Below are 13,082 nucleotides of genomic sequence, written 5' to 3'. Positions count from 1 at the left end.
TTGCTCTTTGTTCCCAGACTAATTACTTTTCATTTTCTACACCGAGCAGCATTTGCCATCTGCTGGCTCATCAACTAAATGATCCAAATCCCTTTTGAATCCGCTTGCATTGTTCCTTATCACTTCTCTGTGCTTCCAGTTTTATCATCCAACCAGCGGAGATTTCACACACACAGAGCTCAGCTGAGGCAGAGGAGCAGAGACATGGGAATCCACAGGATCTTCTCACACCTTGGGCAGAGCATCCCACCTGGATTTGCCACTTGCTGCATTCATACAGAAAAGAAGGGTTAGCTTTGGCAAAAATTAGGCTCACATACGCTTCAGGCTGCTTGAGATAAAGGATGGCTTTAAGCCCAGGCCTTGCACTGGAGGAAAGTGCAAGGCAATGTCTTACCCCAGGGATCCCAAAGATTGCAGATGAGCTGCTGCAGCTTTCAGAGACCCCATCTGGTCTGTCCACACCAAGATACAGCACATACTCCACTTCCCACCTCACAGCTCTCACAATTAGTACTGGAAGGAGAGGCACGTGCCAGATCTCCTCCTCGCGCTGTGTCCTGTTTGTGTGTGTGTGTGTCTACACACGTGTGCACATGGGAAAGGGGAAAAGGAAAAAGGAACATGGAAACAAAACAAGACTTCACCCACATAGAAACCAGAACTGCTGTGGCCCCATAGGCAAAAATATAAATTGCCTCTCAGCCCGACAGTGCAATTTCTGAAAATCCAGCACAAAGATCTTGTTTTGAATTCTCTCAGGAAATGTATCTTGCATGGAAGGCCAGATGTGTGCAGAAGAAGCAGGGGTCATCTGGGGACACACACTTTTTTCCCAGCTCTGAGCACCAGGACAGTGCGGGCTAAGCACTGATGCTTTTAAAGCAGGGTTTATGGGCAAGCCTTATGCTGTGCTGATGCATGTGCCACATGGCATTATCTTGGAAACCCTCTTCTGTCTTAGCAACAGCAAGTCTGACTTGCTGGTCTATTGCCTTTGTTTGTCATTTAAGAAAAAAATTGTCTCAGATTATCCAGAGTGAGCAATCTTTTGGATTATCATTTCCAGTCTTCCTTTGAAAGCATTGCACGCACTTGAGGCATTATCAGTTGCCTATCCAAGATATATTCAGATAAGAGAAGAACTAGACAACCTGTGCATTTTCCTGCACATTTTCTAATCATTTATTTGTGTGGAAAATGACCACAGAGTAGTCACTTCAGAAAGTTAAGGTTTTGCAGCTGGTTTATGGTCTGCATGTAAAAAGAGCTATTTTTTCTATAACGTGCATTGACTTTTCTGAATGCCAAGTTCACATAGACTGGGCCTAATTTCAAACATTTGCTGCTCCCATTTATAGTGTTTTTACATGGTGATTTGAGTTAAGAGCGCAAAACACGGATAAATCTTTAATAAGCTACAAACATCTGAGGAAATAACTTGTGCCATGTCTGTCTCAGGCAGGAAACCAGGATACCCAGCCTAACTAACTTGCTCTTGGCTATAACTGTAATTGGAGATACTACAGTCAATCACAAACTTTCCACGTATTTAAAATCAGCAGGAGTTCTAGGCACTCACCATTTCTGAAAAACAATTTTTACCTCTATTTGAGCATAGAAAAATCAGCATTCGCTCCATACTATGCTCATCTCCTCTGTTTTGCTAGGACAGAGTAGTAGGAAAAAAAGAGTTTTGCTAATTCATGGCAGCATTCTGTTACTCTTCATTAATACCTAAGTCAGAGGAATTAATCACAGGCATGAGTGGAAAGATTTTCTGTAGTTCTCCTCTTAGTCTCAGGTCTCTAAGAAGATAATGAAGCTCCAAGCCAAATCTCACTTAGTTTCACGTCTGAAGAGTTTGCATTCCGGCAGAACAGCGACAGCCTTCTTTAAGAATAAAATTCCCACCATCTGGTTTAGAGCAGTTCCTGTACATCACAGCTGTATGATTTGCACTGCACACAGCTTCATAGAACTGCCTGGAATTCAGGAGTGTGATTTGAGCATGAGTCTGTAATATTATTTGATTCACTGGCACTTTTGAAAACTTTCTCTACCATAACATTTAGACACAGCCTGGCACCTCAGTCGTGCTTTCCCTTCTGGCATATTTGCATCCAGTGAAAGTCAGACAGAAATCTTGCAAAAAGGGAAGGATTCCAATGTTCCCTCAAGGAAAGTATGATTTTCCCTATGACACTCATCATACAAAGCAATTGAAATTCTCTCCAAGAGCACTGCAAAGGCCTCTGCCTTCATGCAAAAAAAAAACCCCTTGTATTAATCAGCTTCTTCCTCTGGCTCACAGACATCCTCCAGATCTTTTCCTACCCATAGCCTCAGCATAAGACTTTTTCTCTTCTACTACTTTCTACAACTACTTCAGTTGTAACGTTCATGCCATTTCATCCTGCTGACATGCTGTCCTCTTTTCCCCATGTTACCATCCACACTCTACTTGTTTATCCCTTCCTTAAGTGTTATGGCAATTCTCTCTCTGGGACTCCACACTGGGCTGAGAGCCAGAGCAGGCCAGACCAATTCAAGAGACTGCTTTCTCAGGAGCTGTCAGTGGGTTTTCCAGCAGCCCAGAACAGCCAAAGGATAAAGGGATCCCTTTTGCCCTTAATGCATCTTTGATGCGCTGAGACTTACAGTATTCACAGTAGTGTCCAGAGTTGAGTTGGAAGACGCTGCCTTACCAAGTTTTTCTCATTCTCATTAATTTCTCCCGCAGCACACTTCCCAGGTAGTCATTATATGCAATACTTGGATTTGTAGCAAAGAAAGACATTTGTTTTGCCTTATCCAATTGTTTCTTTTCTCCCTGTCCCTTTCTTTTCCTGTACCTTTCACAAACAAAACAGAGACAGGTCCTGATCCTGTAGCCCATAATCTGACCTCACGTAAGAGGACTGTAATGCATGGCAGAAAGGTGAGATGAATATAAGAGTCTGACTTTTATAAGTAAGATTCATCTTAGTTAATATCAAATATTTCAGAGCATAGACCTTTACATATGAGCTAGTCACCCTAGAGTCTCTTTATATTCAGTGGAGACAGGTGCAGTCAAGGCTAGCTCAGCTGTAGGTACCTAAATTAGGAAAAATCAATTCAATCCTTCATTTCTGGTTCCAATTGCATCTTCTGTGTCAGCATTCACTAAATCCACTGCATCCACTTCACTGATGTCAACGGCATTTTTCAACACTCGAATTGTTGGAGATACCACAAGACATATCATGCAAAAATACGCCAGAGTGCAGCTCTGTCTTCCAAATTACCTCAGGATCCTTCCTGGCTTTTAACTGGAAGTTGCAATAGAGTCTCTGTAACTTGTTTTTCTGCATATGGCACTCAGCATTTTTCAGGTACCTCAAACTCCGACAGACAGAACAAATGTATAGACTAATTTCCACCATTGAACAGCTGGGCTGTTCTGTGGCTTTATAGAGAAAGAAACCCAGCAGTAACGCCTTGCTGTCTGTGCAGTGAGAACCTGCAAGCCTGTTTGAATGCTGCCAACAGCACCCATTAGATCTCTGACCGCAATGGAAAAAAAAAAACCAAACACTTGGCAGCACTAAGAGGAAGCAAAATTTATGGATTTACATGTAATTGAGATCTCAAACAATTCTAAGGATAAGGAGGAGAGTGACTCCAAGTAGAACAAGGGGAAAAAAAGAACTTGGGGTGACTGAGTTTGTACTGAACAAACCTTCCCCTTCCTTAACATCAACACAGACTACCTGGAGTTTACAGCATACAGCTAACACTTCAGAGAGTAAGAACGCTTCTCCTGTGCAACTTGCAAACAGGCTGTCAAGGGCCTGCAAAGTCTTGCAGTGAGCAGTGAGTCCATCTTCTTAATCACTGGAAAAAGAGATCCAGATTTCTGAATATGGAGAAACTGCACAGTTAGGTGAGAGATACAGCTTTAGGCTTCTTTATATTATTGTGATCCAATATACCTGCCTAGGGGTTTGTTGTTGGTTGGTTGGTTTTTTTTTTTCCAGTTGCCTAACAGTAACTTTGTTGTTTTGAATACACCATCCTGTGTTGCAGCAAGCACCTGCTTTTGGCAAAACTCCTTAAGAACATCTGTGTCCAACAATGCTCCAAGCTCAGATGGAAATGATGAAGGAACTACAATAAGAAATACAGCAATTGAAATCAAGGACTCCATCTCAACTTCTCTTTGAAGTGGAGATGCAGAACATACAATCAATAAGTGAATATTAGCCTAGGAAGACTACAAAAAGAAAAGGTCAATGGCACAAAGGCACCCATTACACTATATCTATATAGAAAGAGCATATTATTACCTAACAATAACTTTGAGCACTGAGTCACGGTTTCAGATTTATTGAAAACGAGGCTGCAGGTGGCAATCCACTCGTGTATATTTGCTCTTCACAAAACCAATTTTGCATTGAGGGAGCTGCTGAAATGGACATGCCAGAGCACTATCAGCATGACGTAGAAATCTTTGCAGATGTGCAATTTTCATCTAAAATGAGTTCCACTGCAGTGTCCTAGACTGCTTCAGCACAAAGTTAGCCAAAATAAAACTCATCTTTATGTAGTCTTCCCAGTTCCAAGGGCAGATGCAACCCTGGTGTATGACTGGGGGAGTCACAGCTCATAAGAGTCGTAGGAAGTCACAGCTCTTCATCCATCATCTGTGACCACAGCATCTTGCATCAGTTGAGGGTGTTGCATCCATCAATGGTAATGAGCAAGGGGAGAAGAGCACTGAGGGATCTTTAGACTCTTCAGTAAATCCACACTTTGTGCAAAGTAGGCCTGATGCATTGGTCCATTCTGGCCACTTTTGCACCATTCCAAAATGACTACTGAGGAGTAAAGTAGGTTGGTAAAATAAAGCCATCAGAATAGGCTCACGTGCCACCATTTTTGCTCTTCTTAGTTGGACAAGTTGAAGACACAGGAGAAGTATCCATTGGCGACACTTTTCCCTTCAACCACTGGTCCTGTGGACTGCAGCAATAACCTAACAGCCATATTGCTCCATCATTAGCAAAATGCCTGACGCTAACTCTTGGCTCTGATTCTTTCCAACAGCCTTTCCAGGTTTGTCTCTTTTTCATAAAATTGTTTTGCTTCCCACCATTTTTTACCTAGATCTTTCTTCTTGCCTTGAGAGTGCCTTCTGTGCAAAGAGCCCCATAGCCATTTCCCTAACGCCAGGCCCAAATGCAGACCACTGCTCTCTGCAAGTTCTGGTCTTATGTTGTTTTTATCCTTTCAGAACTGTTCTTAGTAACATGCTTAGGAAAAAAAAAAAGAAAGAAAGAAAAAAGAAAAGATTGTTTGCAAGTGTAGATTATCCTGCAGAGGTTTTTGTTTTGGTTTGGTTTGTTTTTTTCTGTGATGTTTAAAAATCAGGCAAGAGAGAGAGGGATTTCTATCCTTGGCTAGAAATTTTTCTTAGCTTCCTTCATTCTTGAAACAGCAAGAGCAGCTCTGCTTGGCAGAACTGATTAATCATGATTGTAATAAAACATATATTCCGCTTAAAAAATATCTGACTGCATTGTGTTTTAGGAGCTAAGGAAAATCGGCATTGCGGTTAAAAGCGCGTGTACGTAGCCATGGGCCTTATATAACATATTAAGGCTAGAACCAAACGCCGCAGATGAGATTTTACGACAGCAGTTTCACCGGTTACCACCAAACAATAGTGCTCGGTCAGGAAACTGCTGCAACGACCCTGCAGCTTTTACATGTCAATATTTAGGGCATCGCTACAGCAGGCTGTGTCACTACGGCACTGCAGGCGTTGTGCAACGCGTCTCTGCCGTTCGCGACCACCCGGCGAGAGCCGCGGGAAACGGCCGACGAGCGCCTACCCCTCCTCCCCCTCATCGTTCGCCGCCGGGGGAAGGATGGGATTTCACCGGGGCCGTTCCAGCATCGCTACAGGACACCTTGCCCCCGACCCCCGCCCCACCCGCGCAGGAGGGGCTCCCACCCGTGGAGGTGGGGAGGGGGGCGAAAAAGGCGGCCCCGGGGCGGGGAGTGATGGGGGAGGCAGGGCCCGCAATGCAGCACCGCCTCGCCGGGAGCCGCCAGCCGGGCTCCCCCGCAGTGCCGCCGCCGCCCCCCCGTTCGGTGTTGGGGATGGAGCTAGGGATCCCTCCCTGCCCGGTACCCGCCGCGCTGCCGGGGTTTGGGTGGGGGTCCGAACGGGTGCACTGACACCCGGGTCAATCCCCCCCGGCTGCGCACAGCCCGGCTGTTGCGGGGCGGGGCGGCGGTAGGGGGGGGGGCGTGCGGGCGTTTTTGCGGGTGAAGTGGCACCGCATTGACGGCCACGACCCCAAAGGCTCACAGGTTGCGGTGCTGGGTGCGTTTGGGGACGTTGCTCACAGGTTGCCGTGCTGCGTGGCTTGCGCGTAGAAAAATATCGGGGATGGGGGGTGAGGGTGGGTGCACTGTATCGAACTGCTGAATTACAGGGCCGAGCCCAGCCAACACTTTTTGAGGTGAATTCAGTGTGCCCTCTTCTCACCTCCATGCTGCTTCTGAATAAAAAAGCACCTCTGCTGAAAACTGACCGTGAGCCAGGGAGTTGCCCCCCTGGCATGAATTCAACACAGGTGACTCTTCCAAGAGCTCCTTGACCAGGAGAACTAGAGTGAGGATGGACCTACTGACTGTATGACAAGGAAAAAGTCCATCAGCTGTCACATGGCAGCCATTCTCAATTGGCTATTCGCCTCTCAGGGGACCGCTGACACAGAATAAGGGCTACAGAAGCTGCAGGCCGGCAACGAGTACGGAAAATCGGAAAGCGGTAGCTGGTTGTCAGCATCACGTTATTTAGCCTCCGTTTGCAGATGAGATGAGGGTTGTGAGCCGTCTTTTACTATATGGTCAACTTGGCTCTAGTAGAGTCAAGCAATTGGCAGCACTTTTCCCTTTAAACATAACTGAGCCCCCAGCATAAGAGGGACATGGACCAGTTGGAGAGGGTCCAGAGGAGACGAAGATGATGTCACGAAGATGATCAGAGGGCTGGAGCACCTCTCCTATGAGGACAGGCTGAGAGAGTTGGGGCTGTTCAGCCTGGAAAAGAGGAGGCTCCGGGGAGACCTCCTTCCAGTACCTTAAGGAGGCCTACAGGAAAGACGGGGAGAGACTCCCATTAGGGCCTGTTGTGATAGGACTAGGGGTAATGGTTTTAAGATAGAGGGAGGTAGATTTAGTTTAGATATTAGGAAGAAATTTTTTACAATGAGGGTGGTAGAACACTGGAACAGGGTGCCCAGAGAGGTGGTGGATGCCCCATCCCTGGAAACATTCAAGGCCAAGTTGGATGAGGCTCTGAGCAACCTGATCTGGTTGAAGATGTTCCTGCTTCTTGCAGGGGCGTTGAATTAGATGACCTTTGAAGGTCCCTTCCAACCCAAACCACTCTATGATTCCATGATAACTACCTGCAGACCAGCAAAATAGCAAGCAATGGAATAGCCAATGCTACATCTCCTCCTTTCTCAAAGGATTGATTCTCTGTTGGCTCTCATGTTTATACGTACTGTGACAGTCCAAGACCACTCTGGGAGATGCATGAGACTAGAAGGAACACTCAGAAGTACCATCACAGGGACAGATCTTCCATCAGTGGCTTTACATGCCTTTTCTGACAATGAGAGACACCGAGTTGTTCTATATTTACGACTGCAGCCTTCAGAGGCCGTAGCAGCCACAATTGCTGCCTGGTCACGTCTCCCATATCAGGCTGCAAGGAGCACGACACTGAGCCTCTCATATTTCACCTGGAAATTCCTTTGTGCTGAAGTTACTGAAATTACATCAGATGTACTTATTGTAAGTCAGAGCAGATTTTGACTCAGAAAGTGGGATTTATATGTAAAGGTTGCTCCACAACAATGCTTACCTCATTGAGATGCCCCAGCTAAGACTGCAGTCCCACTGAACTGAGGCCCGTACATACAAGCGCCTCTCTCCCCAGCCCCAGGTTTGATTCCAAACTTGGTGAAGACAGCAAGAACGCTTTTACTGAAGTCAGCACGCTTTGAGCCAGGCTTCACCCCGTAAATATTTACCAGTGAACAAGCATATGACCTGGTTCCCGATCTGGCTACTGTAACCTAAGCTGTTTCTCCACCAGCTCGGGAGCCTGCTGGTGCAGATGCATTGCAACATGAGGGATTTACAAGACACAGAAGAAGATCATTTACTCTCATTAATATTTGGCCCTTTTCCTAAACTTTCCCATTTTTATTCTCTTTTTAACATTAATTCATTTCCTTTTTTCTGTTTCTTCTTAAACTAATATTGGCCTATTTTAACTAATTGTATGCAATCTTTGCTGAAAGTACAGGATGGCTATTTCAGGCTTTTTCACTGTTAACGCTTACCCCAGTTTTACTTCACAAAACAAAACAGTTGTCCCCGCATGCCTCTCTAAATAATTGTTGGTTCTTCTTATAATTTGCTTATATGTCAGCATCTATTTAACAATAAAATATAATCATTGACTAACCATTTAAAAGCCAGTTTTGCTAGCCTAAATTAATCCCTGTTCCACTTGTCTTTCTGCCTTTCTGCTCCACAACTGCCCTCTAGAGAAACAGCTCTGTAAGGAAAAAAATAATACACACATCCAGTCACACAGTACTTTTAACAGTTACTTTGCTCCAGACTGACAAGGACTGAGATTGGTAGAGGTGTTTCTCAGCAAAACTGGAAAATGCTGGCCCAAAATGTTCCTCTGTTCTGGCAATGCAGGTGGGGAAAAGAAGAGTCCACATAAGCACTTTTCTTAGGGAGAGAGACATGTACAGCTTCATCCCTGGCACTGAGTTCATGTAGGTAGTCTGATGTGCTTCCAGCCAAACTGGAGTTTTGCCCAGTATCAATGAGTACTCCTTGCAGATTTATCTAAGTGGACACAGTTGTAGGACTGGTGCTATCTTCTATGTGTAAAACTAATTGCATGTAACAGAATTTGAACTGGTAACTCAGCAGTAAGTTTTCTGTAAGAAGCACAACTAATAATGTCTGGTTTCCTAAGGATTTGTGTCTCATTTCCCCTACGTTCCCATACCACAATAACACCCACTTTCCTATACAAGGATCCCCACGTGCCCTATGTCTTCCCCCACAAGTGGTCTTTCCTTCTTTCCAGCCTCCTCACAGACACACTTCACAGTGTCCCCAGCTCTCCCATGAGCCGTAACTGGGGGAGAACTGGAGAAGGGCCCAATGTGTGCTGTGACTGGTTTGGCACGGGAGCGTGCTGGCTGGCGCGAGAAAGCTCAGCGAGGAAATTACCTTGAGCTTTCAGGCTACCTCACTGCTGCTCTTTCTAACAGACCCGTAGGCTTTGTATTGTTGAGGCTGAGATCCCTTCCTCAAACCGGCCTGAAACGGCTGCTGGATTTGAAAGTTGCCAGAGAAGAGCAGGTAGCATCTTTGCACCTCTTTTGGAAACCTGGCTAGTCAAAAATGCAGAATCACATGCGAGGAGCTGGAGGGTTATTCCCATCTCCAGCATGTGAGGCGAACAAGCAGGCCCTTTTCCCGTGGGAGAAATCCCTTCCAGCGTGAGGCTGGTGAGGCCTGAACCTGGCTCAGCCCCTCTCCTGCCAACAGGACCCAGCCAGAGCCGGGACAGGGTTGGGTCGTGATCCCCCCCCACCCGCCGTCACCGCCAAGGGGCTTGGTCAGGAAGGAGGACGCCTCCGCCAGTCAGCCGATGGCTCCCGGCGGCCCTTGGAAGCGGAAGGGCTGGGCTCCACTCGGCACAACGATCCGCTCCGCTGCCGTCCCGCTGTGAAACTGAAATGTCTGCCCGCGCCGCCGCTGCAGCAGCTCCCGCGCCTGCGGCGCGCCCGTCGCGCCGCCAGGGGGCGCCGCCGCCCCGCGGCCCTCCGCAGCTCACCCCGGCGGGAGGGCGGGGTGAAGCCGGAGAGGCGCGCGAGGCCTCTCGCGCCCGCCCCGCCCCGCCCCTCCCTTCCCCGCCGTCACGTGCCCGGCACCAGCGCTCCCCCGCCCTCCTGGCGGCGCCGCACGCGACTTTCCGCGGGGCGCGAGCCGCTAGGGGGCGCCCCGGCCGGCCCGCCCGCCTTGCCCGCCCGGCGCGCGCCGCTTGTTGACCGAGCGGCGGTTGGTGGCGCGAGACTCTCTCGTGACGCGCTCGCAGGAAGGGCGGGGGGAGGAGGGGCTGCTGCTGGGGACACCGAGAGGGGGAGGAGAAGGAGGGGGGAAGGAAGGAAGGAAGGAGGAAAGAGAGAGAGAGAGAGCGCGGCCAGGGTTGAGAGCTGGGGAGGAGGAGGAGGAGGAGGAAGAGGAAGGCGGGCAGGAGGCGGTGGTTGCGTGCGTGCGTCCGTCTGTCTGTCCGTCCGTCCGTGCCGGGGGGGGGAGCCGCGATGTGAAGCCCTTACACGGCCCGGCAGGGCAGGCGGCGGCTGCGGCGCCCCGGGAATGTGCGTCTGGGACGCGGCGAAAGGTGAGTGGCGACGCGAGGCTACCGGAGCGGGCGTCTTTCCCCTCGCGGCGCGGCGGCCCCTGGCCCCCATGGCCGCCTGGCGCTGGTGAGCGCGACCCCGTGTGGGGGGCGCTTCGGGGAGGGGTGGGGGGGGGAGGGAGGAAGGAACGGGGAGCCTGAGGCAGCCGCCCGGCGCGCAGCCCCTGCCCTGCCTCAGCCCCTCCCTGGGCCCGCGGCCTGGTCCTCTCCCGTCTCCCCGCCGCAGCTCTGCCCCAGCGCGGGGATCGGCGGGGCGGGAGGGGAGGGGAGGGAGGACGGGAAGGAAGGGTGGCGTGCGGGGTTATGTAACCGGCGCGGGGGCCTGGCTCGGCCCCACTTTCCCCGCGCGCGGGAGGCTGTGCGCGCGGAGGAGGGGAGGGGGCCGGACCCCTGGGCGGCCGCGCGCGGTTGCGCGCGCGCGCGCGCTCTGCGAGTTGGGGAGGGTGTGCCAGGTGTGTGCACGTCTGGGCCGGCCGCCCCCGCGCCTCCCCCTCCCCCGCCAGCCGCGGCACCGGTGCGTGTGCGTGAGTGTGTGTCTGTCACATGGGGGCCTTGCGCCTCAGACACAACACGGCTCCCAGGGCAGAGCCCGAACGAGGCTGCGGGGGTTTTGCCAGCTTGCGGGGTCATTGCAGGGAAATGGGTTGGAGGAGGAGGAGGAGGAGGAGAAGGAAAGCCCAAGCCCTGGCGCAGCCTTTCCCTCTGGAACACACCACGCGCGGCGGCACTCAGCTGTAGCAACGTGTACCTGCGGTTTTCTGTCGTGTCTGTCACAAGTTGTATTTGCTGAGCAATAGTGCTGGATATAACCAGTGTGCTGAAAGGAAGAGAACCTGTGCTTGCAAACACCGAGGGACAAATGTATTTGCTGATCCTTCTTCACCCCTTCCCCATCTCATGTTGGTGCATTTTGCTGTATAGTTACCGTTGACTTGACCTGTGACACTGAGCAAAAAGCCCCTGATGGGAGATGGGCAGTAATGGCATGTTAACCATAGGAAGGGAGAGAAAGGTAAAATTACAAGCACATTATTTTTTGATAGAAAAATCAGTATGTTGTATGCTGTAATATCCTATTATTTCTGATGCTTTAAAATTAATGTCAAAAGTCTTCAAGGTGTCAGGGCTGATTTTCTTCATGAAAAGATGAGTTGATGTTTATTCTTTCTTGATTTATAATCCAGGTCCAATCTCAAATTTGATACTGTAGTCCAAAGAAGCAAAGACAGAGAATTGTAGTTTTACAATCTGAATTCTTTATTCATTTAGATGCTAATGTTGCTGAGATGAAACTGTTTTGAACAGTTACCTAATGACCATTCGTTGCAAGAGGTTAGAGTTAAAATTTACTTCTGGAATAGTTCTGTCTCGCTAAGGTGTATGACATTTGACACAGAAATCCAAATCTCTGCCAAATTCTTTGCCATCTTGTCTCGAGCATGTAGTTATTACTCATTGCCACCATATTGGTCTTTCACTCAGTCCATTTCTTCCTCTGGACAAGGTACCAAATCCCTGTTAGTAAATAGTCCCGAGCTGTCAGACTGGAGGTCATTGCTAGGACAGTATTCGTAGAGAAACGGTGCAGACACCTGCCTTGTCACTTGCTGATGTTTAACTACTTGAAGATAGATTGCTTTAAAAGTAAAGCTCTAATAGGAAAAATACATTAGCATATTTCAAGCCTCTGTAGTAAACTGATTGTACATTTTTCTGTGTGCTATATACGTGTCTTCAATACATTATTCAGTAATTGGCCTTTCAAACGTAGCACCAGTCCATCTTTCTGGATAGTATGTACGTACTCTTATTTAGTCACAGATTGTTCTGATGCAGTGATAGTGCGTTCTAACTACGTGCTGATTTGGATTTTGATCCTTTGGGCCAGATGTCTTGAAGTTTAATGGCAAATTTTCAATCTTTCTACCATCCCTTTCAGTTACTAGAGGGATTTTTTTTTTTTTAAAGTGCGAATCATTCAAACACAAAACCAGGTTTTGAGTAGATAGGAAAAATTATTATGATTACACAGACCTTTTTTTTTTCTTTAATAAATCAGTTGTTCAGGACAAGCAGGAAAAGAATAACATGCCTGACCCTGCCATGTGCTGTCCCCATTTAATTTGTTAGCTATTATTCATTTCATGAAGAATGAATTCTTTTGTATTGAACATTCTTCTGTTTTAATTAAAGGTGTGTATTATTATCACTGAGATCTCTGTCAGCTCTTAGCAGTGTGTTTGCCTGGTATAGATAGAACAAGGGAGTAGAATATCCAAGTGTTGAAACCCTCCCTCAAGAATACATTGTAGATTAATTTGGTGATAGTGCCATGTGTTTACCTAAGCATAGCAAAATGAGGAAAAAACTGGAAGCAAGTAGAAATGAGAGTGGCCGAGGAGTTATAAAGAAAATTGCAAGTAAGAGAGCAAATCTGAGTGGATGCAAAAGAGCATGAGAAATCTTAAACATGTGTAATATAGTATACGTGTGGAAGTGTCTTTTCTTAAGAGATAAATTTGTGTGGTGCTTCTCCCTGAGAGCAGCTTTCTGCTCT

At 48.1% G+C, this 13,082-nt stretch overlaps 1 protein-coding gene across 4 annotated transcripts in view; it reads left to right on the top strand.

The window, feature by feature from the left end:
- Positions 1 to 10,371: 10,371 nt before the first annotated feature.
- REV1 (REV1 DNA directed polymerase) overlaps positions 10,372 to 13,082 on the top strand; it is a 64,325-nt gene continuing 61,614 nt past the window's right edge. The window contains exons 1-2 of one of the 4 annotated variants that reach the window (XM_086769383.1): positions 10,412 to 10,507; positions 11,161 to 11,537. The gene's annotated coding sequence lies outside the window, so the exon portion shown is untranslated. Of the gene's footprint in view, positions 10,508 to 11,160; positions 11,538 to 13,082 lie in introns of all 4 variants that reach the window. The other 3 variants (XM_086769377.1, XM_086769372.1, XM_086769363.1) reach the window with 3 other exon arrangements.

Source organism: Chlamydotis macqueenii, chromosome 1 (assembly GCF_036417535.1).
Source record: "Chlamydotis macqueenii isolate bChlMac1 chromosome 1, bChlMac1.mat, whole genome shotgun sequence".
In the NCBI taxonomy this organism is placed as follows: domain Eukaryota; kingdom Metazoa; phylum Chordata; class Aves; order Otidiformes; family Otididae; genus Chlamydotis; species Chlamydotis macqueenii.
Note: the sequence above shows the minus strand (reverse complement) of the source record. Positions and strands in the feature narration are given on the sequence as shown.